The sequence below is a fragment of the Hordeum vulgare genome, chromosome 7H, assembly GCF_904849725.1.
Source record: "Hordeum vulgare subsp. vulgare chromosome 7H, MorexV3_pseudomolecules_assembly, whole genome shotgun sequence".
Taxonomy (NCBI): domain Eukaryota; kingdom Viridiplantae; phylum Streptophyta; class Magnoliopsida; order Poales; family Poaceae; genus Hordeum; species Hordeum vulgare.
In genome coordinates, this window is record NC_058524.1 from 208,010,682 (window position 1) to 208,034,068 (window position 23,387).

Sequence of the window (23,387 nt, forward strand, 5' to 3'; positions counted from 1 at the left end):
TATTATTTGATCCTGTTAAGTTTCTTAGCCATTGGAATCCATCTGGTAGCCTAACCACACATCAAACACCTTGTGTGCACTCACTAAATGGGCTTCTTTTGCCCCTTCCATTTTTATCCTTGAGCTCCAGTTTCTACCAGAGCCTCACATAGTTATATTTTACCTCCAGTAACATCACCATGGCCACTGGTCAATTATTGGGGAAGGAACCTTTGTAACTTTCTCTCATTTTCACCCTTGGCAACACTATTTTACCTCTCTTCCCATGCTTCTGTTTAAGCCAAAGCTCCCAACTCTTTCCAGAGCATCTATCTTATGCCAAAGTTTCATTTGGAACCAAGATATGGCATGCTCATGTGGAGAAAATGAGCAGCACCTCCTCAAGTTGATTTCTGGCTAAAATATAGGATTGCACTACAAGTACTAGCTAGGCTCACTTTCCTGAGCTGAAATTTGGCAGGCTAGTACTCCTTCTATAAACAAGAGTGTTGGACATGGTTTTCCCTCAATTAACTTCCTGTGCGAACTAGTTTTGCTAGCACTAAGTTTGCTGATGCAAACTAAATCATAGTCAACAACCATTCAAACTTTCTCCACTTAGCTCCAAAATCCACCAGTGACCTCTGGCAAGCATGCCTTGCATGAGAGACATCTTGGTCAGGTCAAAAGGTCCCTCTAGACACGCGTGGCCATGGTGACCACGCTGTCAGCCTTTACTAATGGTGCTCTACACCACTTCTTCGTCTCCTAGCTCATGTTCCGCAGTGGTAGTGTGCCCCAGAGCATCAAAGCATCCCCTCCTCCACCTTTGACCCCTCCACGACGCTAGCAAGATGCCAAGGTGGCTCAGGGATGCGTGGCCGCCGTGTCCTGGGTGCACCAGAGAGCTCCGAGATCCCTCTCGGCTCCTCCTCCCCCACTTAGAGCGTTCCCCGAGCACCTGAGCCTCCCAAAACCTCTCCCTCTCCTCCTGGGATCCATCATGGGTCCTCCTCGAGCTCTCCCTTCTCCCTTAAGCATTCCTCCCCTCCTCCTTCTTCCGTGGCCGCGGGGTAGAGCTTCCGCCTCCGCACGGGCTGGCGCTCTCGGAGCCTCCCCTCTCCTCCTTCCACCCCTGCCAGAGACCCCCAGGCCGCCGCAACTCCTCCGCAGCCCTACTGCTCTCTCCCTTCGCTGCTGGTGCCGACACCAGGGGGTTGACGGCCTCCCCGTATGACTCGTCGTCTGCGCTCATGCAACCCTCCCCTGCAGGTGCTGAGCAGGGGAACGGGTGCGGCTAACTGCCCCAAGCGCGCCGGTGGCCGACGCACCGCCGGGGGGGGGGGGGGGTGGACGGAGTCATCTGTAAGTCAGCCAAGCCGGGCCTAGTGCCTTAAGTGGAGGCAGAACCCTCCTGGTGCGCCGACCCGCTTGTGAAGCACATTTCATGGAATGCGCCACTGGCGTGGCCCTCTGGTGGCGCTGGGAACAACTAGGCCGACCCATTCTCTTATCTTGCGCCCTTGGCGCTAGTTAGCTCGTAGGATGAGTATTTTTCTCTTTTTTTTATTCCTAACTTCAAAAATCCATTATAAATTCATACTAACTCCAAATTTATTGATTCAAAATTTTGCAGGTTTCTAAAATCCTGTTCTATCCAGATTTGAGCCTTGCACCTTTTTTCAAAATACTTCTTTGAGTTAATAATATCAAATGCCCATTTAGATACTTTAAACACCAACTTTGCAAATTCCTAAAGGATTCAAATAAACTCCAATTGGAGTGATTCAAATTTCCAGAGCCTTCTAAAATCATACCCTATTTTTAGAACCCTGGTCAGCATTTTTGTGTGACTTATTTCTGATGCATCAAATGAATAGCCCCCTTTGCTATTTATTCCACATTGTAAAATCTCTAGAATACTCATAGCAACTCCAAATCCAGTGAAACCACTTCCTAAATATTTCTAAAATCATTCTCTGTTAAATGGGTGCCTCCACTCATTTTTAACAAAATGATTTCTGTTGGCTTCTCCAATGATCACCTATTGCTCTTTCCATCCATTCAAAATCCTTGATGATTCAAATCTCCAATGAAAGGCTTCAGGTATTTTTCTTATGACCATAGAGGTCCAAAAAAATATAACTTCTATTTGTAGAACACATTTATTTCCTGCTTCCCGTGTGGATTACTATGTTTGTTTCTGACGATAGTTGGCGGTAGACGAAGTATTCGGAGTTGGAGCGGAAGACCCCGAGGACTTACGCGAGAAAGGCAAGCAACCCTTTGACCATGGCAGAGCATATGTTACTGTGCATGTTATAATAGCAAGTATTCCCTTGGCATACGATCATAAGTGACGATAATCATTTGATATGATTTTACCGAAGGCTCCCCCGGAGCACATGCATAGAGCTTGACTCTACCCCTTAGGGTCATGCTAATACCATGTTGACAAGTAAAGATAGCAGTAGTACTATCATGAGCATGTTGTTGTCACAAAGCAAGAGTTTATGAAAACCCCGTCGGGTGCCACTAATGCCCAAGGGTGATGATGAGTTAGGTGGTCACTTTTGGTGAAGTGATGCACCCCATATTTGTGTGAGTAAGGTTTCGGAAATGGGATTAGATTTATGATGTGTCGGTCGTCCCAAACTTACCAAGTAGAACCACGTTACCCCTTATGGGACGGGGCTATGTTAATTACTCTGGTTGGTGCTAGCAAAGAGCCATATTACTAGTGGCGGGAGTGATTTCTGGTCACTCTCGTGATGGGGTCGTGCAGGGTAGGACGAGAGTGCCATTTTTATGAGTTCCAGTCACACCGTTGGTCCCCGCATGGTCGGTACTGTCCAGAGTTGGTGCTCGTAAGACGTACGACATGTGGGTTGGGTACCAATCGAGTGGACCTCTTTGTCTAGTATCGTGAGGGGAAAGGCATTGATCGGGTTCTTACCTCGGGTATGTGATATACCGCGAGTCATGGATGACACGGAAGTTTCCCGGATCTTGTGGGTGAAGCATACTACCTCTACAGAGTGTAAACTATTCGAATAGCCGTGTCCATGGTGAAGGATAGTTGGGTAATCCTGCTTAAACTACGTCATGATATTACCGCATAAACCAAGTGTGTGTGAGTGTGTGTGTGTATGGTGTTGAGAAAGGTGTTGCTTTAGTAGCAAGGATATGACCAAGTTTGGTGACTTGGTATATACGGTGAACCCGGATGGTTGAACCCTTAACAGATATGTTGATATCTGTAACCTGTTCTTCAAGAGTAATTCTTTAACTGGATGCATATTCATGATCATTCCACCCGGATGAGTTACACCAAAGATGCATGTTATTGTTATCCTTCACTTTCGTTGTTCATATCATGGGCTGTTTGCGAGTACAATCAAAGTACTCATTGGCTTGCCATTGGTTATTTCATTGTAACATCGCAAATTTTGGACTGTTACAATACTTATTAGAATGATTGTTTGTTTGATTGAGTGATTGAAACTTGAGTGAAAATTTGAAACTTTTCAAAACTTTTGAATGAGAGGGAATAAAATGACTTTCCCCTCCTCCGGTGAATTCAAATTCAATCTTTTAAAAGCAAAGAGAGAAGATGACGTGACTTCTTCAACTATAAAGAATTTGAACGGAGAATTGCATTTGAATTCTTTCGAAATTTTCTTATGCATTTCTATTTGTTTCTTCGTGCACGAAGTGCCGAGAAATAAATTCTTGCAAGCAAGAAAAGAGAGGAGGAATATGACCCTCGAAAACTAGGGGCACTTTTGAAATATTTTGAGCCAAGAAAGCCAAAGTTTTATTGTGAAAATAAATGCCAAAAAGAAATAAAGAATTTAGGGGATTTTTCTGAAAAAACATTTTTTTAAAGTTTTTATTTTTGCCGTGGAAAAATGCCCATCATTTAGATTTTATTTTTCTAATAATTTTAGTATATAGAAACTCTATATTCCGAGTTGATTTGATTTTCCTTTTGTAGTTTTAGTTTCCTAGTTTTGAAAAAAGGAAAGAAATCGTGTTTAAACGGAAATAACCGGTGGCCCATTAAGACCTTTCCTTTTCTTTGGCCCAACAAGATCTTCTTCCTCCTCTATCTCTTCCTCACGTCACAGAGCTTTCCTTAGCCATGGACAAAGAGATCCCCACCTCTGGGATTCACGAAGCTCTTTCCCTCCTAGCCTCTCCCATCGCCCCTATAAGAAGCCCCACGTTCTCCTCGTTCCATTCCCACTGGAATCGCCACCTCTCCCCACCTCCTCCGCCCCGTGTGGACCTCGCCAGAGTCGGCCACCAGAGCACTCGCCGGCCACCTCCCCATCGCCCCTGCACTCCCTCCCCTCCCTGCCGAGCCCACCCCACCCCGCCGCCACCTCCCCACCACCGCTCCACCCCACCCCCTCGCCCTTCCCCACCATCACCGGAGCTGCTGCTCCTCCCCATCGCCAGGAGCTCCTCCCGTCGCCCCCCCTGCACCCTTCTCCACCTTCCCCTCGCCTCCCCCCGTGGAGCCTCGCCGCCCCACCCCAACCCTCCTCCACCGGCCCCACTCCTTCGCCACCCCCCCCCGCCCGGAGTTGCCCACCTCGCCGGAGAAGGCTCCAGCCCCTCCCAGCCACGGTAAGGCTCCCTCTCCTCCTTCCTTTTTTTTCTTTTACTTGTTTTGTTTTTTTGTATTACCGTTAGATCCAGATCCCACGTTGTAGATTAGAAGGTACTTACCCTTTCGGTTTTTAAACAAAGACCGCCGGTTTTTATTCACTTAACTTATTAGCCAGAGAATTCTCGTTAAGCTTCGGCCATCCACTGTTTAGCCTATACAACGCACACCCATCAGCCAATCAGAAGCCGCCACATGGATTCCCTGTTTGTTTTATTGTTTTTTTAGATTTAGTTCGAAAACAGAATAGTTCCAATTTTGTTTAGCCCATAACTTTTGATCCACAACTCCAATGGACTTGATTCTTTTTCCAGTAGCTCACAACTTTTCTGTAGTTTTTAAAAAACATATAATTTGTCTATGTTTGAAATTTTCAAATTTGAATTAGATCAGATTTAGTTTAAACCTTGTTTTGCTTATTCCAGGAGTTTAAAAATAGATTTTAATTTGATTCTTTTTGCTACTAATCACTAGTGATCTTATTTATCAGTGGTAAAAGTTTCAGATTTTTTTGAGTATTTTAGCTCACTGTTTCTTGTGAAACAATTTCTGTTTCACCTCTTTTAGAATTGTGACTAATTTACTTTCTTTAGTTGCTTTTAAATTATTTTCTTTTATATTTCAGAAATATTATGTTTTGTTTCAGTTAGTTAAACAGTAGGTTTGCAACAAGTTTTGATTTTATTTTTAATTGTTATCATGAAATCAATTCTAGTTCCTTAGTAACTTGCAATTGGTTTCTTCACTATTTCAAATCCCGTTTGGAAATACTTTCAAATAGTTTTGTTAAAAATACTTTATTTTATCTTAGTTAAATTTATATCTTAGTAACTTGTTATTATTTTCTGTTGGACAAAAACTATTTAGTGTTTGACATAGTAGAAGACTCCCTAGGCTTATTTGAAGTTTCCTTTGGATTCCTATTCGCTCTCTCTTTTGTTTTGATTGCTAGAATGATTGCTAGTATGAGTGCTTATGTGAATGATATGTTTGTTATATAGATTTCATCGGAGAGTGACGAGTAGTCTATCAAGTTATTTCTCGAGAAATTCTTCTTCATCAACATCACCAGGCAAGTCACTTTGATCATACTATCACCTATGTTTTATGCATCGTAGTTCTACCTTCCTATGCCCAATTGCATGCTGCTTAGGTACTTGGAAATTTTAGTATAGATTGTAGTATCATGTGGTAGGCACACAACAGCCCCGATACTTGGCCCGGGACAACAAATTTCATATTGCTATGCTTGAGTAGACGGGATTTCGGTTGAGTGCATAACACGAGTGATGCGAGGTTGATTAAATAATCAAGACCGGTTAAGAAAATATTTTCAAGACCTCGGACGCAATGCAACTCTGGGTGAAGGACGGTTGATCGCCTCCCTGGAGAACCCAGTGGATGACCCGGGATGCTGGAGAGGCCATGACATCCTGCGGAAAACTGCACCCAGGCTCAAAGAGATGGACGGATATTTTCAAGACCCAAGGCTTACCTGCACAACCACAAGTCATTATGGGCTCTGGCTTGGTTGGACAACGCGGCGACTCTAGACAGGCGGTGCTAGCAGATGTAGAAGAACGGTAGGATTGGATGGGCACCGACAGGGATTCAGAGGGACCCGTTGAAAGACCATGTTTTGATCATCCGGTCTTCAAACACCCTGAACTGCGAGGACATACACGGAGGCGATCAAATCTTGTGGGGAACGTGTGCAAAACTCTACAGAGTACTCAAACCTAATCGATTAGCCGTGTCCACGGTCATGGACAACTTGAGCCAAAGGAACTGAAGTTATCTGGTTTTCTCAACACCATTATATATATTTGATGAGGGTAATTATTGACAACTCGGATACGAGAACTGGTTGGCGGAACCATCTCGTTAACAACCAACAAAGTAGTAACATTTTGCTTTTAGCCCTCTCTTGTTGTAGGAGAAAAATTTGCTTTACGCTAAAACTTACAACCCCACCTGCCATATATGCATATAGTATAGATGACATTTTACCCCTCTCTTATGTGACTTGCCAGCATATTCAATATGCTGACCTACACAGCTGCAACGTCTTATGTTGCAGATATTTTTCTTCGACGAGTAAGAGTATGATTCAGGGTTACGGTCTACACTCAACTTGCCGTTGGTGTTTATTGGGACTCCACTCCCTTGACTGCTTCCGCTGAGATATTTAAGGTATATATCAGTTTTACGCTATTTACATGTGATTGCACTTTGATATATACATTGATGTACTGTGTGTGCCAGCATACTGATCCAGGGATGGCATAGAAACACAGAGGCTTGACTCGTCTTGAGTCGGTCGCTACGGAAATCGTATCAGAGCACATGTTGACTATAGGACGTGACCCTAGAAACTGGAAATTTCTTAGGATAGGATCTCTCAAAAATCATATTTTCGAGAACACCTTTTACTTCTCATCTCTTCTGATTTCATCAAACGTTCTCTCTCACCTCCAATAGTTAGACAATACCCTTACCCCTTCGACCTTATGAAGAATCAACGGAGTTCTACTTCAAAGTAAAGAGGATTTCACCACGCGTTTGAAGAATTGACGCTACACCAACAGAGGACTCTCAAGACCTGAAGAACTCGAAAACCCCGAAGTGTTCGAATATTTATATGACCATTAGAAGTCCAAACCCAATTATATACCCACGTTAGTTGCGATGATTTGTGAGCCGTCATTGGTGTGTGTTTTCCAACGGCCACAACTAAAACCTACTCTCAAAAAAAATTGTTTGTATTCTGTGTATCTCCCTCCCTCTCTTACCCGTCTCATCCCCAAAACCTCAACCCTACCAAATGGAGTATGAAGCTCGACTTGTAGTCTCTGGACCAATAACCCAACTGGAAGCTGAAATATGGATTCAGAACATGGAGAACCACTTCGGGAGTAACTTGATCTCAAGGAAGTATGAAGTGGAACATGCTCTCCAGTACTTTACCCAAAGTGCTGCTATGTGGTGGAAAATGCACCATGCCATACAAGGATTTAGTGGAGCAGAAACTTGGGACGAATTCAAGAAGACTTTGTTAAGATCTCGTCTTATTCAGAAGTGCTATGATAATCCGAAGGAGAAGACTTGTGCATGCAAGATCTGTGGAGAATTAGGACACATCCAGGAAGAACACAAGGATGGATGCACTCATTGTGAAGAAAATCACCCAGCTGAGGAGTGCCCAAGTAGTCAGGTGACTTGTTTCCTTTGTGAAGGGACCACCCACTACCCAGCTCAGTGTCACATTTACCACAAGGTGCAACAAGTTGTCAAGCAGCAGAAAGATGCAGTGAAGGAAACCCTTAAGAAGAAGATTCTAGAAGGACCGGTGATGAACGAAAATATTGAAGACCTTGATGGACATGGTCTGACCAGATTTTTGTCCAATGCATGCTACTCATGTGGAGAAGAAGGACATTATTCACAGGACTGCACGAAGAGAACCCAAGAGTATCTGGGAAACTTCCCGACGGAAGAAGTGGAGTTTGATCCACCTGAAATAGAAGAACTGGTCAAATGAAGGAGTCCAGAAAGAAGAAAAAGTACCCTCGGAAGAGCCAAATCTCTGCAGATATAGACCTGAGTCATGTCAGATGTTACAAGTGTATGGAATTTGGCCACCACAAATACATGTTCTCAGGAAGGAAGCCGGAAATCCAAGGAGCAAAAGCAAAAGCTAAGAAGTCTCGAGACTTGTCAGAACTCATTTGCTTTCGTTGCAAGGAAGTAGGACATTTTGCTAGCGATTGTCCGCAAAGGAAGAAAGCTAGAATGGAGTAGTTAAGTTTTGACCAGGGCAATAAGTGTGATCCGAAGCACTCTTGTTTTTCATCGAGATCATGGAGTGAAATTTTTGTAACAGAAGTCCGTGAGATTGTAATAACATCATGAATAAATGGAATTTATTGTCTCTTGATTGCCTATGTTGAAAATGTATGCGTTGTTTCTCTACGAGCAAAGATCTCTGAACATTATGAGGATATGAGAAAATATGGTCTATACAGGCATGAGTATAATTCATTTTAAGTGTGGTAGTAATCGGTAAACCCACAGGATCCATTGAGTAGGAGTGTACCATGATTACCAAGGAGACATATACCTTCCTCTGAGTACCTAATTACTGACACTTGCAGATGGAAACTCTCTACGAGTCATTCCTCAAGGGCCCATAAACGATCATGACCCTGACCAGTGGTCACGATTACCCGAAAATCCTGAAGGACATGATGAAGCACATTCATCTTGAAGGGGATGAAGTCTACAAAGGCTACCCATTCAGGGAAAGTGGAGTGGAACTTTGGTATGTGGAAGTACACCTCCACCATGTGAAAGGAGTTTGTCCAAATACTATGGGGCAATACTTTTTCATTTCGCGTGTACCACGAGCAATCTTCTTTGATGCTGTTCGTGAAGCTGCCATGGAAGCCATACGTCAGATTGGAGAAATACTTGAAGCAAGACTCCGTCATACCCAGGAATACCTGAGTGAGGTACATGCGGAGATGATGGAGATGAAGCTCATGACCACCATGACGAAGCGAAAGATGGATGATTTCAAGGAGCACCTCGGAAAGTTCCAGTGGAACTAAAGTACCTCCAAGAGAGACAGATGAATACTGTTGGCAGAAATGCTCGACCATACCGAACAATGGGGATGGCAGCATTTGTAATAAAGTTATCTTGAATTTGGAGTTTTGAGAAGAAATTAAGGATGAAATAAAGGATTGATTATGAAATGAATGTGATTTATGGAAGAAGCTATGATGGATCAGCAAACATTTTCTTAGGAGCATACGAAAACCTGAGAGTTGTGAAGATACGATAGATGTTTCGTTCAGCTTGCAGAAACAATGGATTATCAGAACTTCGTTCGTGGACAAGACAAATTATGCAATGTTTGTGAGGATGCCCAAGTGTTAAAATGCGAGATTCGCTAAACCTTATACAGAGAAATGATTTGGGTGCGGAATGGATTGATCACCATGACGACTTACTCTTATCATTTATTTTGCTATTCGGAATGGTAAATCTGAGAGACTTACCCATATAGAGAGACGACGTTCTTTGAAGCTTTTGTTTAAGCCTTAGAATGGTATGATGAAGGCCCCATGTACATGGCAATCGTTGTCACGCGTCGGACATTTTACGGTGAGGATGAAACCAAGACCCTCTCTCTGCAGGATAGCCACAAATGGTAGACCACCATGAGAACCATCGATATGTTATTTAGAATTGGCCACGAGACTGTCAGTTAAGAAGACCCAGTAACGGAAGAAGCTTATATCAACGGAAGAGCACTCGATTTTGGTGGAAAACGTTATGAATACAATGGGAGAGCATCACCAAAGGATTTAATATGAAGACTGTGCGATTTCAGTTGCCAAAACCCCAGAGGATTGTTAAAATCTTAAGGGACCAGTACCTCTCATTTTAAGTGTGGTAGCATCCCACTTTGCCGGAGGTTGGATTTGTTAGAAGACCCCCAAACCTAAACCTTTCTTTCTAGCCCCTCCGAATCTCAAGGACGAGATTCATTTTAAGTGTGGTAGATTTGGAACATCCCAAATTTTGGAATGTTAAAATACTTATTAGAATGATTGTTTGTTTGATTGAGTGATTGAAACTTGAGTGAAATTTTGAAACTTTTCAAAACTTTTGAATGAGAGGGAATAAAATGACTTTCCCCTTCTCCGGTGAATTCAAATTCAATCTTTTAAAATCAAAGCGAGAAGATGACGTGACTTCTTCAACTATAAAGAATTTGAACGGAGAATTGCATTTGAATTCTTTCAAAATTTTCTTATGCATTTCTATTTGTTTCTTCGTGCACGAAGTGCCGAGAAATAAATTCTTGCAAGCAAGAAAAGAGAGGAGGAATATGACCCTCCAAAACTAGGGGCACTTTTGAAATATTTTGAGCCAAGAAAGCCAAAGTTTTATTGTGAAAATAAATGCGAAAAAGAAATAAAGCATTTAGGGGATTTTTCTGAAAAAACATTTTTTTTAAGTTTTTATTTTTGCCGTGGAAAAATGCCCATCATTTAGATTTTATTTTTCTGATGATTTTAGTATATAGAAACTCTATATTCCGAGTTGATTTGATTTCCCTTTTGTAGTTTTAGTTTCCTAGTTTTGAAAAAAAGGAAAGAAATCGTGTTTAAATGGAAATAACCGGTGGCCCATTAAGACCTTTCCTTTTCTCTCGCCCAACAAGATCTTCTTCCTCCTTTGTCTCTTCCTCACGTCATAGAGCTTTCCTTAGCCATGGACAGAGAGATCCCCACCTCCGGGATTCGCGAAGCTCTGTCCCTCCTGGCCTCTCCCGTCGCCCCTATAAGAAGCCCCACGTTCTCCTCGTTCCATTCCCGCTGGACTCGCCGCCTCTCCCCACCTCCTCCTCCACGTGTGGACCTCACCGGAGTCGGCCACCAGAGAACTCACCGGCCACCTCTCCATCGCCCCTGCACTCCCTTCCCTCCCTCCCCTCCCTGGCGAGCCCACCCCACCCCGCCGCCACCTCCCCACCACCGCTCCACCCCACCCCCTCGCCCTTCCCCAACATCACCGGAGCTGCTGCTCCTCCCCATCGCTAGGAGATCCTCCCGTCGGCCCCCTTGCACACCCCTCTCCACCTTCCCCTCGCCTCCCCCCTGGAGCCTCGCCTCCCCACCCCACCCCTCCTCCACCGGCCCCACTCCTTCGCCACCCCCCCACCAGAGTTGCCCACCTCGCCAGAGAAGGCTCCAACCCCTCCCAGCCACGGTAAGGCTCCCTCTCCTCCTTCCTTTTTTTTCTTTTACTTGTTTTGTTTCTTTTGTATTACCGTTAGATCTAGATCCCACGGTGTAGATTAGAAGGTACTTACCCTTTCAGTTTTTAAACAAAGACCGCCGGTTTTTATTCACTTAACTTATTAGCCAGAGAATTCTCGTTAAGCTTCGGCCATCCGCTGTTTAGCCTATACAACGCACACCCATCAGCCAATCAGAAGCCGCCACATGGATTCCCTGTTTTTTTTTTCAGATTTAGTTCAAAAACAGAATAGTTCCAATTTTGTTTAGACCATAACTTTTGATCCACAACTCCAATGGAGTTGATTCTTTTTCCAGTAGCTCACAATATTTCTGTAGTTTATAAAAACATATAATTTGTCTATGTTTGAAATTTTCAAATTTGAATTAGATCAGATTTAGTTTAAACCTTGTTTTGCTTATTCCAGGAGTTTAAAATAGATTTTAATTTTATTCTTTTTGCTACTGATCACTAGTGATCTTATTTATCAGTGGTAGAAAGTTAAGATTTGTTTGAGTATGTTAGCTCACTGTTTCTTGTGAAACAATTTCTGTTTCACCTCTTTTAGGATTGTGACTAATTTACTTTCTTTAGTTTCTTTTAAATTATTTTCTTTTATATTTCAGAAATATTATGTTTTGTTTCAGTTAGTTAAACAGTAGGTTTGCACCAAGTTTTGATTTTATTTTTAATTGTTATCATGAAATCAATTCTAGTTCCTTAGTAACTTGCAATTGGTTTCTTCACTATTTCAAATCCCGTTTGGAAATACTTTCAAATAGTTTTGTGAAAAATACTTTATTTTATCTTAGTTAAATTTATATATTAGTTCCTTGTTATTATTTCCTGTTGGACAAAAACTATTTAGTGTTTGACGTAGTAGAAGACTCCCTAGGCTTATTTGAAGTTTCCTTCGGATTACTATTCGCTCTCTCTTTTGGTTTTGATTGCTAGAATGATTGCTAGTATGAGTGCTTATGTGAATGATATGTTTGTTATATAGATTTCATCGGAGAGTGAAGAGTAGTCTATCAAGTTATTTCTCGAGAAATTCTTCTTCGTCAACATTACCAGGCAAGTCACTTTGATCATACTATCTCCTATGTTTTATGCATCGTAGTTCTACCTTCCTATGCCCAATTGCATGCTGCTTAGGTACTTGGAAATTTTAGTATAGATTGTAGTATCATGTGGTAGGCACACAACAACCCCGATACTTGGCCCGGGATGACAAATTTCATATTGCTATGCTTGAGTAGACGGGATTTCGGTTGAGTGCATAACACGAGTGATGCGAGGTTGATTAAATAATCAAGACCGGTTAAGAAAAGATTTTCAAGACCTCGGATGCAATGCAACTCTGGGTGAAGGACGGTTGATCGGCTCCCTGGAGAACCTAGTGGATGATCCGGGATGCTCGAGAGGCCATGACATCCTGCGAAAAGCTTCACCCAGGCTCAAAGAGACGGACGGATATTTTCAAGACCCAAGGCTTACCTGCACAGCCACAAGTCATTATGGGCTCTGGCTTGGTTGGACAACGCGGCGACTCTGGACAGGCGGTGCTAGCAGATGTAGAAGAACGGTAGGATTGGATGGGCACCGACAGGGATTCAGAGGGACCCGTTGAAAGACCATGTTTTGATCATCCGGTCTTCAAACACCCTGAACTGCGAGGACATACACGGAGGCGATCAAATCTTGTGGGGAACGTGTGCAAAACTCTGCAGAGTACTCAAACCTAATCGATTAGCCGTGTCCACGGTCATGGACAACTTGAGCCAAAGGATCTGAAGTTATCTGGTTTTCTCAACACCATTATATATATTTGATGAGGGTAATTATTGACAACTCGGATACAAGAACTGGTTGGCAGAACCATCTCGTTAACAACCAAAAAAGTAGTAACATTTTGCTTTTAGCCCTCTCTTGTTGTTGGAGAAAAATTTGCTTTAAGCTAAAACTTTCAACCCCACTTGCCATATATGCATATAGTATAGATGAAATTTTACCCCTCTCTTATGTCACTTGCCAGCATATTCAATATGCTGACCTACACAGCTGCAACGTCTTATGTTGCAGATATTTTTCTTCGACGAGTAAGAGTACGATTCAGGGTTACGGTCTACACTCAACTTGCCGTTGGTGTTTATTGGGACTCCACTCCCTTGACTGCTTCCGCTGAGATATTTAAGGTATATATCAGTTTTACGCTATTTACATGTGATTGCACTTTGATATATACATTGATGTACTGTGTGTGCCAGGATACTGATCCAGGGATGGCACAGAAACACAGAGGCTTGACTCGTCTTGAGTCGGGTCGCTACATTCATTGACCATGTATGAAAGAACATGACTTGCTAAAGATTAACTCGGTGACGTTCTTGCGAGCTAGGACGCTTCCCAGTCAGAATGCCTCTAGGTTAAGGCTGATGGCATGGGTTCACGCTGTCAACCAATAATTCCGCTATTGGTCCAGTTTGGTGTGTTGGCCTATAAGTCCCTATATATGTAAGACTCGACCGAAGTGGTCATTTATTGTACCAAATAGTATGTATGGATGTAAGACTCTTTTATTCGGTATCTGTGTTCGATGAGCATTGATCTCTGGGATCACTTAGCACGACGGTCTCGACTCGTAACTCGGGGTGCCCACAGTGGGCCAATAGAAACCTGATTGCAATACCTTGTGTGCAGTTCTATCTCCCACATGGTGTCCTCCGTAGGCCTCGGAGTGACACTTCTATAGGATCTGTCCCTATTCATGTTCAGGTACACAACGTCTAATAACACCATCTACTCCTTCCTTATAAGGTGAGGATCATCCCAAAAGTAGTGTCTCAAGTCAAAGAAGAATTTCTTCTTTTGCTGGTATGTGAAACTAGGTGGTATATATTTGGCAACGATATAGTTTATATAATCAGCATACCACGGGGCACTACGTGAAGAATGGATGACGTTCAATTGGTCATCGTGAAAGCTATCATCAATAGCTTGTGGGTCATCAAGAACGTTCTCCAACCTAGACAAGTTATCTGCTACGGGGTTATCAGCACCCTTTGTGTCGACAACATGCAAATCAAATTCTTGTAGCAAGAGAACCCATCTGATAAGTCTAGGTTTAGCATCCTTCTTCTCCATGAGGTACTTAATAGCAGCATGATCAGTGTGAATAGTGACTTTGGAATCAACTATGTAAGACCTGAACTTTTCACATGCAAACACGACTGCTAAAAATTCCTTCTCCGTAGTAGCATAGTTTCTCTGGGCACTGTCTAGAGTTTTACTAGCATAACAAATAACATTCAACTTCTTATCAACTCTTTGCCCTAGGACAGCACCAACAGCATAATCACTAGCATCACACATGATCTCAAAAGGCAAGTTCCAATCAGGTGGTTGAACAATAGGTGCAGTTATTAAAGCCCTCTGAAGTATTTCGAAGGCTTCCTCACAATCATCGTCAAAAACAAAAGGAATATACTTTTGCAAGAGATTGGTAAGAGGCCTAGAAATCTTAGAGAAGTCTTTAATGAACCTTCTATAGAAACAACATGACCAAGGAAACTTCTTATACCTTTGATATCTCTGGGGTATGGCATTTTCTCGATTGCATCAACCTTAGCCTTATCGACTTCAATACCTCTTTCGGAAATTTTATGTCCTAAGATGATGCCTTCATTAACCATAAAGTGGCACTTCTCCCAATTCAAGACAAGGTATGTACAGATCTGTAAGACTCGATCAAGGTTGCTGAGGCAATCATCAAGGGAAGACCCGTAAACGGAGAAGTCATCCATGAAAACCTCGACAATATTTTCACAAAAGTGAGAGAATATAGCCATCATACATCTTTGAAAGGTGGCAGGTGCATTACATAAGCCAAAAGGCATACATCTATAAGCAAAGGTACCAAAAGGGTAGGTGAAAGTGGTTTTATCCTGATCAGATTGCACAACTGGTATTTGGGAGAAACCAGAATAACCGTCTAGAAAGAAGAAGTGTGTGTGTTTAGACAGCCTTTCTAGCATTTGGTCGATAAAAGGCAGAGGGTAATGATCTTTCCTAGTGGCTTTATACAATTTCCTAATATCGATCACCATCCTATAGCCCGTAATAATCCTCTGTGGGATTAATTCATCCTTATCATTAGGGACAACGGTAATGCCTCCCTTCTTAGGGACGCAATGCATCGGACTCACCCAATCGCTATGAGCAACAAGATAGATAATACCCGCTTCCAGGAGCTTTAGTATTTCTTTTCTTACTACTTCTTTCATCTTAGTATTCAATCTCCTTTGATGATCAACAACCGGTTTGAAATCAGGATGAGTTTTAATCTTGTGCTGGCATAGAGTAGGACTAATGCCCTTAAGATCATCAAGAGTATATCCCATAGGAGCATGGTGCTTCCTCGGAGTTTTTAGTAACTTCTTTTCTTCATGCTCTGAGAGGCTAGCACTAATAATGACAGGATATATCTCTTTTTCATGAAGATAGGCATACTTAAGAGTATCAGGCAACTGTTTAAGCTCGAACACAGGATCACCCTTTGGTGGGGGTGGATCCCCAAGCAGTTCAACAGGCAACTTATTCCTCAGGATAGGATATTGTTCTAAGACAACTCTATCTATCTCATGCCTTTCATCCATATGCATATCATTTTCATGCTCAAGCAAGTATTGCTCTAAGGGATCAGTAGGAGGCACCGCAATAGAAGCTAAGGCAATAGTTTCATCCCTACTAGGCAAATCTTTTTCATGAGGTTGTGTACCAAACTTGGAGAAATTGAACTCATGTGACACACCTTCAAAGCCAATAGTGACAGTTTGCTTCTCACAATCAATATGAGCATTGACAGTATTAAGAAAAGGTTTGCCAAATATGATGGGACAAAAGCTATCTTGTGCAGTAGCAAGAACGAGGAAATCAGCAGGATACTTTGTTTTACCACACAAGACTTCAACATCCCTAACAATTCCCACAGGGCAAATATTATCTCTATTGGCAAGCTGAGTAGTGACATCAATAGGCTCTATATCAATAGGTGCAATCTCATCTTTGATTTCATCGTATAAGGATTGAGGTATTGCACTAACACTAGTACCCACGTCACATAAACCATGATAGCAATGATCTCATATCTTAACAGAAACCATAGGCGTGCTAACAACAGGCCTATGTTTGTCTCTAGCGTGAGGTTTAGCAATTCTAGCAGCATCTTCACAGAAGTGAATATTATGTCCCTCAACATCGTCGGACAGAAGATCTTTCATAATAGCAATGCTAGGTTCAACTCTAATTTTCTCAGGGGGTGTAGGTGCTCTAATATAGCCTCTACGTATCACATTTGAAGCTTTAGAATTATCATTTATCCTAATAGGGAAAGGTGGTTTCTCAATGTAAGCACTGGGAACCACATGATCATTATAGAAAATGACTCTCTGTTCAACTGGAGTGGGTTTAACTACATTGACTTCTAAAGGAGGATTATATTTAAACCACTTCTCTTTGGGGAGATCAATATGAGCAGCAAATGATTCACACAATGAAGCTAATATCTCAGAGTCAAGTACATACTTAGCGCTAAAGTCACAAAAAGTATTTGTCTCAACAAAGGATTTAACGCAATAAAACGTGAAATTCATAATGACTCCTTACCTTCTTCAAGCTCCCAATCTTCAGAGTTGCGTTTAATTCTCTCCAATTAATTCCATCTGAAGTCAATATCTCTCTTCATAAAACAACCGGTACAAGAAGTGTCAAGCATGGTGCGATCATCATGAGAAAGCCGAGCATAGAAGTTGTGAATGATAATTTCTCTCGAGAGCTCATGATTGGGGCATCAATATAACATTGCTTTAAGCCTCCCCAAGCTTGAGAGATGTTTTCTCTGTCACGAGGCTAAAAATTATAAATATAATTCCGATCACGATGTACTAAATGCATAGGATAAAACTTTTTATGAAATTCCAATTTCAACCGATTGTAGTCCCATGATCCAGTATCATCACATAGCCTATACCATGTCAACGCCTTATCCTTCAAAGATAAAGGAAAGACCTTCTTCTTGACCTCATCCTCGGGCAAACCTGCAAGCTTAAATAAACCACAAACTTCATCTACATAGATTAGATGCAAGTCTGGATGTGATGTTCCATCTCCTTTAAAAGGATTAGCCAGCAGTTTCTCAAGAATACCCGAAGGAAATTCAAAGAAAATATTTTCAGTAGGTGCAGCAGGTTGAGGAGCAACTCTCTGTGCTTCTGTTCGAGGTGAAGATACCCCGAACAAGCCCCTCAAAGGATTAGTATCCATAGTGACAAGTGACAACAAATTTCAGCACACTATATGAATGTTTCCTTACCAAGTTCCACTTACCAAAGGCGCTTCACTCCCCGGCAACGGCGCCAGAAAAGAGTCTTGATGACCCACAAGTATAGGGTATCAATCGTAGTCCTTTTGATAAGTAAGAGTGTCGAACCCAACAAGGAGCAGAAGGATCTGACATGTGGTTTTCAGCAAGGTAATATCTGCAGGCACTGAAATTGTCGGTAACAAGTGATTGTGTTGTGAGATGATTCATAGCAAGCAACAAGTAACAAAAGTAGCAACAGTGCAGAAAAGTGGCCCAATCCCTTTTGTAGCGAGGGACAAGGCTGGACAAAGTCTTATAGTAGGAAAAATGCTCCCAAGGACACACGAGAATTTATGTCATGCTAGTTTTCATCATGTTCATATGATTCACGTTCGTTACTTTGATAGTTTGATATGTGGGTGGACTGGCGCTTGGGTACTGCCCATACTTGGACAAGTATCCCACTTATGATTAACCCCTCTCGCAAGCATCCGCAACTACGAAAGAAGAATTAAGACAAAGTCTAACCATAGCATTAAACTAGTGGATCCAAATCAGCCCCTTATAAAGCAACGCATAAACTAGGGTTTAAGCTTCTATCACTCTAGCAACCCATCATCTACTTACTACTTCCTAATGCCTTTATCTAGGCCCAAATAATGTTGAAGTGTTATGCAGTCGACATTCACATAACACCACTAGAGGAAAAACAACATACAACATATCAAATTACCGAACGAATACCAAATTCACATGACTACTATTAGCATGACTTATCCCATGTCCTCAGGAACAAAAGTAACTACTCACAAAGCATAATCATATTCATGACCAGAGAGGTAATGAGTAGCATCAAGGATCTCAACATAAACTCTTCCACCAAATTAATAATCCAACTAGCATCAACTACAAAGAGTAATCAACACTACTAGCAACCTTACAAGTACCAATCGGAGTCGCGAGATGCAGATTGTTTACAAGAGATGAACTAGGGTTTGGAGATGAGATGGTGCTGATGAAGATGTTGATGGTGACGAGTCCCCTCCGATGAGAGGAGTGTTGGTGATGACGATGGCGACGATTTCCCCCTCCGGGAGGGACGTTTCCCCGGCAGGATCGTCCTACCGGAGCTCTAGATTGGTTCTGCTCAAGTTCCGCCTCGTGGCGGCGGCGAAACCACGAAAAAGATCCTCCTTGATTTTTTTCCTGGATGAAACCCTTCATATAGCAGAAGAGGGGGGCAAGTGGGCCAGCAGGTTGCCCACAAGCCCTCATGGCGCGGCCTGGGGGGGTGGCCGCACCGTGCAGGCTTGTGGCCAACCCCTGGCGCCCCTCTGGCGCTTCTTCGGCCTAGTATTATATATAAATCCAGAAAAAATTCCTCGTTGATTTTTACGGCGTTTGGAGTTGCGCAGAATAGGTATCTCAAGTTTGCTCCACTTTCAGGCTAGAATTACAGGTGCCGGCATTCTCCCTCTTCATGTAAACCTTGCAAAATAAGAGAGGAAAGGCATAAGAATTGTACCGTGAAGTGAAATAACAGCCCAAGAAGCGATAAATATCAACAGAAAACATGATGCAAAATGGACGTCTCAAGCGTCTAGTTGACTAGCTCGTTGATCAAAGATGGTCAAGGTTTCCTGGCCATAGGCAAGTGTTGTTACTTGATAACGGGATCACATCATTAGGAGAATGATGTGATGGACAAGACCCAAACTATAAACATAGCATATGATCGTGTCAGTGTATTGCTACTGTTTTTCTACATGTCAATGTATCTGTTCCTATGACCATGAGATCATGCAACTCTCGGACACCGGAGGAATACCTTGTGTGTATCAAACGTCACAATGTTACTAGGAGACTATAAAGGTGCTCTACAGGTATCTCTAAAGGTGTATGTTGGGTTGGCATGGATCAAGACTGGGATTTGTCACTCCGTGTGACAGAGAGGTATCTCGAGGCCCACTCGGTAATACAACAGCACAACAAGCCTTGCAAGCAATGTGACTAAGGAGTTAGTTACGGGATCTTGTATTATGGAATGAGTAAAGAGACTTGCCGGTAACGAGATTGAACAAGGTATGGAGGTACCGACGATTGAATCTCTGGCAAGTAACATACCGAAGGGCAAAGGGAATAGCATACGGGATTAACTGAGTCCTTGACATAGAGGTTCAACCGATAGAGATCTTCGTAGAATATGTGGGATACAATATGGACATCCAGGTCCCGCTATTGGTTATTGACCGAAGAGTGTCTCAGGTCATGTCTGCATAGTTCTCGAACCCGTAGGGTCTGCACACTTAAGGTTCACTGACGTTTCGTTATAGTTGAGTGATTGTTGTTGGTGACCAAAGATTGATATATAGGAAGTCCTATTTTTGTCACCGGAAAAGTGTTGGGCTCATCGGTAGTGTACCGGGAGTGCTGGGAGGGGTGCCGGGGACCATTGGGAGGGGTGTCAGGCCCCAAGGGGCCTTATGGGCTGTGGGAAGAGATAAACCAGCCCCTAGTGGGCTGGAATAATTTCCCACTAAGGCTCATAAGTTTTGAGAAGGAAACAAACGCAAGGTGGAAAGAGTTTCCAAGTGGGAAGGACGAATCCTACTCCAAATAGGATTGGATGAGGACTCCTCCTCTCCTCCTTGCGCAAGGGAAGAAAGGGCTGCCCTAGGGCGCATCCCTCTCCCTCCTCTCCTCCTATATATACTAAGGGTTTTGAGGGTTTTAGACACAACAGAAAACAACCACGTGCTGCCCTCTCTCTCTAGATCTGTTTCTCCTCTAGTTTCAGAGGTGCTTAGGCGAATCTATGCTGGCATAGCACCACCACCACCACCACGTCGTCGTCCTGGAGAACTCATCTAAATCTTCGCCCCTCTTGCTCGATCAAGAAGGCGGAGATTGTCATCGAGATGTACATGTGCTGAACGCGGTGGTGCCGTCCGTTCGGCACTAGATCGGGAAGAATCGTCATGGGATCGCGGGGACGGGCTGCGATTTGGATCGTGAAGATGTTCCACTACATCAACCGCGTTATATACGCTTCCGCTTAGCGATCTACATGGGTATGTATATTCACTCTCTCCTCTCGTAGATGATGATCACCATGGATAGGTATTGCGTGTGAGTAGGAATTTTTTTTGTTTCCCATGCTACGTTCCCCAACAGTGGCATCAAGAGCAAGGTTCATGCATAGATGGTATCTCGAGTAAAACACAAAAGATTTTGTGGGTGTTGATGCTCGATTTGCTGCCATCCTTAGTCTTTTCTCGATTCGGCGGTATTGTTGGATTGAAGAAGCCCGGACCAACCTTACTCATACGCTTACGAGAGACCGGTTACATCGACTAACATGCAACTTGTTGCATAAAGATGACTGGCGGGTGTCTGTTTCTTCAACTTTAGTTGAATCAGATTTGACCGAAGTGGTCCTTGGAGAAGGTTAAATAGCAATTTGCATATCACCGTTGTGGCTTTGCGTAAGTAAGATGCGATCATACTAGATACCCATAGCACCAACGTAAAACATGCAACAACAAATTAGAGGACGTCTAACTAGTTTTTGCAGGGTATGCATGTGATGTGATATGGCGAAAGACATGATATGATATGTTGGATGTATGAGATGATCATGTTGTAATAGTTAAATATCGACTTGCACGTCGATGCTACGGCAACCGGCAGGAGCCATAGGGTTGTCTTTAAACTAGTGTTTGTTCTTGCAGATGCGTTTACTATATTGCTAGGTAGTAGCTTTAGTAGTAACTAGCAAAAGGACCCATGCGTTGCAACGGGAGAAAGAAATACCACACGCTCTTAATTTATAAAAAATGGTCTATACTCTGAGAATTTGCAGTTACGACACAAACAAAGATAGTCTTATCCTACAAAAATGCAGTTCAAAATTTCACAGGTGTTCTATTTTAACACGGCTTGCATGTAGATTTAATATGTACAAATAATCAGTCAAGTGACCTTCAGTTTCATCTCCAGTCCTGATTTTGTTGACGTGTTCATCCCCAACCCGGATGAGTACCGGTATGAAAGAAAGACGAATAATGACTTATTTATTAAGATTGCACCAACATAGTATTTTTATTGAATGTTTAACAGATAAAATAATATCATATTTAAATTCTACATATTTTTATAACCAAATTCCATATATAATATGTTAAATTTGGAGTTACGGTTTAAAAGATATGAGTATTTTATAAAACATTTAATATATACTACGAGTTTAATATCATAAACAGGAAGGGCTTTTTTTATAAAATCACCTCGGTGGGTTTTCCGACGGAAGTGATAGCCTCTTTATTATTAGGTAAAGATAGCATAGATAGTACGACAACCTCGATGGAGGCACAATGATGGAGATCATGGTGTGGCGCCGGTGACGATGAAGATCATGTCAGTGTTTTGGTGATGGAGATCAAGAAGCATAAGATCATGGCCATATCATGTCACTTATGATTTGCATGTGATGTTAATCCTTTTATGCACCTTATTTTTCTTAGAACGACAGTAGCATTATAAGGTGATCCCTCACTAAAATTTCAAGATATAATTGTGTTCTCCCCGACTATGCACCGTTGCGACAGTTCATCGTTTCGAGACACCACGTGATAATCGGGTGTGCTAGACTCAATGTTCACATACAACGGGTGCAAAACAGTTGCACACGCGGAACACTCGGGTTAAACTTGACGAGCCTAGCATGTACATACATGGCCTCGGAACACAAGAGACCGAAAGGTCGAGCATGAATCATATAGTTGATATGATCAACATGGAGATGTTCACCACTGAAACTATACTCAACTCACGTGATGATCACACTTGAGTTAGTAGATTTGGATCATCTGCCACTTGAATGACTAGAGGGATGTCTATTTGAGTGGGAGTTATTAGTAATATGATTAGCTAAACTCAATTATCATGAACATAGTCAAAAGGTCTTTGCAAATAATGTAGTAGCTTGCGCTATAGCTTACTTTTTTTTGATATGTTCCTATAGAAAAAATTTAGTTGAAAGATGATAGTAGCAATTATGCGGACTGGGTCCGTAAACTGAGGATTGTCCTCATTGCTGCGTAGAAGGCTTATTTCCTTAATGCACCGCTCGGTGTGCTAAACCTCAAGCGTCATCTCTGGATGCTGCGAACATCTGACATACACGTTTTTGATGACTACGTGATAGTTCAGTGCGTAATGCTTAACAACTTAGAATTGAGGTGCCAAAGACGTTTTGAACGTCAAGGAACATATGAGATGTTCCAAGAGATAAAATTGGGATTTCATGCTCGTGCCCTTGTTGAGAGGTAGGAGACCTTCGACAAGATTCTTTGTCTACAAAGTAAGGGAGAAAAGCTCAATAGTTCAACATGTGCTTAGATTGTTTGAATGCTACAATCGCTTGAATCGAGTGGGAGTTAATCTTCCAGATGAGATAGTGATGGTTCTTCAAAGTCACTGCCACCAAGCTACTAGAGCTTCGTGATGCACTATAACATATCAAAGGATACATATGATGATCCTTGAGCTATTCGCAAT